The sequence below is a fragment of the Etheostoma spectabile genome, chromosome 3 (assembly GCF_008692095.1).
Source record: "Etheostoma spectabile isolate EspeVRDwgs_2016 chromosome 3, UIUC_Espe_1.0, whole genome shotgun sequence".
In the NCBI taxonomy this organism is placed as follows: domain Eukaryota; kingdom Metazoa; phylum Chordata; class Actinopteri; order Perciformes; family Percidae; genus Etheostoma; species Etheostoma spectabile.
The window spans coordinates 266,727-271,746 of record NC_045735.1 but is presented as its reverse complement, the minus strand read 5'-3'; the positions used below and the strand labels follow the sequence as shown (position 1 = coordinate 271,746).

General features: G+C 43.7%; 1 long non-coding RNA gene across 1 annotated transcript in view; it reads left to right on the top strand.

The window, feature by feature from the left end:
* Nucleotides 1-4,896, top strand: part of LOC116687089 (uncharacterized) — a 5,883-nt gene extending 987 nt beyond the window's left edge. The window contains exons 2-3 of the long non-coding RNA XR_004331457.1: nt 1,461-1,463; nt 4,233-4,896. This is a non-coding gene — a long non-coding RNA (uncharacterized LOC116687089). The remainder of the gene's footprint in view (nt 1-1,460; nt 1,464-4,232) is intronic.
* The last annotated feature ends 124 nt before the right edge of the window (nt 4,897-5,020 follow it).

Here is a 5,020-nt window from a genome sequence, read left to right as displayed (position 1 = left end):
TGTACTGTAAATAAATAAATGTTCTCCTTTAAAATACAGGGGGCTTAAGTATACACCCCCCTATGTTAAAATACAGGGGCATAGTAAAACCCCCTATGTTTAAAATAAATACAGGAGGCTAAGGTATACCCCCCCCTATGTTTAAAATACAGGGGGCATAAGTAACAACCCCCTCCATGTTAAAAATACAGGGGATACAGTAACACCCCCTAGGTTAAAATATCAGGGCCCATAAAGTATTACACCCCCATGTTAAAATACAGGGGGACATAAGTATTTACACCCCCCTATGTTAAAATACAGGGGCATAAGTAACACCACCCTATGTTAATTCCCAAGAGGCAGGTACATTTTATTATTAAATGGCCAGTATTATTACAGGGCTCCAGGAAGACTATGCATCCTGATAAAGTTCCTTTGGCCTTGGAATTTTAAATAACCCCCCCCCCCCACACACACCCACACACACAACACACACCACCAACACACACACACACACACCACACACACAAAACACCACACCACAAACACAACACCACACACCACCAACCACACACCACACACACACACACAATACACACATACACACATACCACACACAACAACCACACATTACACACCACACACACACACACACAAACAACACACACAACACACACACACAACACACCCTTCACCATAAATTAGAGACCGTACATAGAGATTGACAGGTGTATTTCAGTTATCTTAAACAGCTGGTTTGATTTGCATTGAGACGACTTGGACGTTGCCCATGCCAATCTTAGGTATGTGAAGGGTATGTGATGAGGTTGTGGTGTGTGTGCGTGTGTGTGTGTGGGGGGGGGGGGCGGGGGGGGGTTACATTAGACTACACCACAGGTTAAAAGTGTTATAAATATGAGCATGGACCCTTTAATGTGTTGGTATTCATAGCATGATAATGAGGCAGAGGACAGTTAGGACCCATGAAATAAGGCCTTTCAAATAAACACTGCTTTAATCTATGGGAATTTAACAATAGGGGTGTATACTTATGTCCCTGTTTTAAAACATAGGGGTGTTACTTATGCCCCCTGATTTTTACCAGGGGGGTGCTTATACTTCTGCCCTGTATTTAACATAGGGGTTGTATAATTCTGCCCCCTGTATTTGAAACCTAGGGGGTGGATATTATGCCACTGTATTTTAAATTAGGGGGGGTATACTTATGCCCGTATTTTAACATAGGGGGCTGTATCGTATGCCCCTGTATTTAACATAGGGGGGTGTACACTTATGCCCCTGTATTTTAACCCCCCCATGGGGGGTGTCACTTCATGCCACTGTATTTAAATCATGGGGGATGTATAACTTTGCCTCTGTATTTAACAGGTAGGGGGCTGTATACTTATGACCCTGTCTTTTGAACATAGGGATTAGGGATGTTACTTTGGTCCCCCCTGTAGTAACAATAGGAGGAGTGGGTACTAACTCATGACCTGTATTGAACATAAGGGAGGTGTATATTATGCTCCCTGTATTTAACATAGGGAGCGGTTCTACTTCTCCCTCGTGATTTTAACCATAGGGGGTGTTATACTTAGCCCACGATTTATTTTAAACATAGGGGGGTGTATATTATTAAGAGACGCTGTATTTATAACATAGGGGGTGTAGTACTTATGCACCTGTATTTTTAACATAGGGGAGGTACGACCTTATAGGACACCCTGATTTTAACCGTAGCGGGGGGTATACTTATGGACCCCTGTATTTAAAACATAGTGGGGAGTGATATTATTACCCTGTATTTTATAGTAAAATTATTAATTATTATTAATCCATTAGTCATTTCACAAAGAAATAGGGTTTTGTCATAAAGATTGGAGATTTCTTAATTTCTTTGGAATGTGAGGGCGAATTAAGGATCAATTTCTCCAAAATGATGTGTTTTATTCCCTCTTTTTAATCAACTTTCTCAAGCCGCTGTGGGTCAAAGTTCTCAAGATGTAAAGGAAAAACGAAAAGAATTTCGCAGCCGGACGGAAGAGTCTTGGACATTGATCCTGATTCCTTCAGTAATGCAAAGGATGGTTTCAGACTGGTCACTCAGGACCTTTGCTCGGGGGGGGGCCAGGTTTGCTGGAACATACTCTGCCTGTACCGCTGGGTCCTGTAAGATATAGATGTCCTGTTATCGAGCCTCTTGTAAACATAGTGTTATACTTGTCTTACATGAAGGAGAGAGGAGGAGATGCTTTGTGCTGATGGTGAGTTCTTCACCCCCCATTCGCTTGTTTTTGTTTGAGGCTCTGCGGCCGTGGGTTTTGTGTGAAATGAGACCAGCGTGGAGCCCGTTTATCACCTGGACTTAAAAATAGATCACAGGATATTTACCCAAGAGACAAAATGAGGTCTCCTCCAGCCCGTGTCAAACGCTTTAACTGTATTCTGCATCCAGTGTCGCCTGAAGCGACGTTTTTAAGAAGGTTAAAGAATGCTTATTTCTCCCCCAGATCCTGTAATAACAATCCCTGACGTCCTATACAAGGGTTATACTGGTTGAGATTGTCCCCAGGGACATATTAGGGCTGGGACTGGTGGACGAGGGTACCGGCGAGGTTTTCGGGTGGATCGTGTGGCACGAGGGGTACCAGGGGAGGTTTAGGGTGTGGAATGTGTGGACAACAGTCCCAGGGAAGTTTAAGGGTACGTGGACTGTGTGGACCGAGAGGCTCCAGGGATGTTTAGGGTGGACTGTGGAGGGGCCGAGAGTACCAGGGACGTTTTAGGGTGGCGGAGGACAGAGGGTCCCGGGACGATTTTAGCGGTGGATGTGTGAGACAAACAGTCCAGGGACGTTTTAGGGGGATGGGTGGACGAGGGTCCCAGGGAGTTTAGGGCTGGACTGTGAGGGACGAGGTCCCAGGGACCGTTTAGGGGGGGACTGTGAGGAACGAGGGTCCCTGGGACGTTTTAGGGTGGACTGTGGGGGCCGAGGGGTTTCCCTGGGACGTTTTTAAGGGGGAGTGGTGGACGAAATGTCTCCTGGGACGTTTAGGGTGGCACTGTAGTGGAGGAGTATCCCGGGACGTTTTAGGGGGTGACTTGAGGACGAGAGTGTCCTGGGCCGTTTCAGGGTGGGACTGTTGTGGACAAGGGTTCCAGGGGGGGGGACATTTTTAGGGTGGCCTGGTGACGAGGGTCCCAGGGGCTTTAGGGTGGGACTGTGGGACGCGGGTACCAGGGACGTTTTAGGGTGGACTGTGAGGACGAGAGTCCCTGGGACGTTTCAGGGTGGACTGTGTGGAAGAGGGTCCCAGGGGCGTTTTAGGATGGACTGTGTGGACGAGGGTCCCAGGGAAGTCATGCGGTCTAGACTTCATGCTGTGACCTGTTAATGGGAAGAGGCTGGTCTGGGTCTACGCCCCTAACTCTGAATTTCTAATGATTCCCCCTTTAAATGCAGAAAGTCAGACTCAAAAAGTCTTTTTGGCTTTTATTTTTCTTTCTTTCTGTCGGTAAAAAGTCTTTTTCAGAAGCTGGATTTTGACCTAAAGAGAGGACAACGTCCAAACTCTGAGCCTGTCTTTGTCAAACTTGTTTAATTTTACACTTCAGGAAGCTCTGAACACGTTTTAATGGGAGTGACGATCATCATAAAATGCAGATTTGATCCGTTTGGTGCTCCTCCAACCAGCCAGGATCCAAACAGACCTCGGTTTTCTTTCTTTATCTCAAGATGTCCCAAAACTCCCAACACACGACCAATCAAATCCACGGATCCGTTTAGAAAACATCTGCTTTTCGACAGTAAAGAGCTGCAGGACGACGACGGTGCGATTCTCTGTTTCATGACGCGTTTTCTGTAGATTTTGTAACATGACACATTTTGGGAAATGTGGAGTAAAGTGGAGGAAAGAAATGCTCATGAATAGGAAACTGTCGGATAACAAGGAAGTTAATTTTTTTCTACTTTTGTTTCATTCCCCAAAAACTTCTGGATGTACCACTCGTATCATAAAGACGTGAAATCTGCATTTCAACGACCTTTAGAGGCTTTCTAAAGAACCCTAATGATTAGATCGGGGTCTAAAACTTTAATCGTGACCAATGTTGTTGGACAGGATCCTTTCTGAGACCTTTGGAGAACATGCTGGGGTGATCGAAACCAAACATCACGTCTATATCTCAGATTAAATCGGTGGTTTACGTTCAGCTCCTTAAAAAACCTTTTTGGGTCCCAAATGCAGAACGTCTCAGTTTGCCAAAAGCGTTAAATAAGACGTAATTGTTGTTGAATTGAAAACGGGAATTACTTTTACACACTGGCCCTGCTCTCTCACTTTTAGAGGAAAGTGGGCTCAAGATGTAGGTTTAATTACTTTTTTTTTTATTTTTTTTTATTCAATCATACAAATATACAAACAAACAAGGCAGTAGGAAAAAAAACAAAACCAATTTCAAAAGATAAACTTTTGCCTCGGATCGAACAGACAAAAAAACAAATACATAGCGAAGTAACATCCAGAAGAGGAAGAAAAACTAAATAAATAAATAAAAATAAATAAAAAAAATAAATAACGGAGGAGGCTATCTCAAATTAAATTAAGAGTTTCAAGCAAATGAATCAAATCAAGGGCTTTGACTTAACCAGTTCAGGACTTATATATATATATATATATATATATAGATATATATTATATATATATAAAGGGTCTAGCGCATCTTCCAAACTTGGACGGGGGGTTGATCTAAAATATCGACATTTATGAATGGAAAGTTTTGTCGGTACATTACTAACTCGCTCTTCCAGGTGCTTCGGAGCGGAGGTGTCGTGGGACATACTTTGTAAAACAACAAAGAAGATAAAAACGCTCGTTGGATCAGAGGTTAATTGGCCCGGGTCTGTCTACGCGTGGGTTTATTATAATAGGTGACACGTCAATTAAGGGGAATTTTACAAAACAGCCTTTTTGGAAAAATCCCCGTAATGTGACAGTGCAGCCTCTTGAATTGGATCATTTATCAGTCAGCTGGA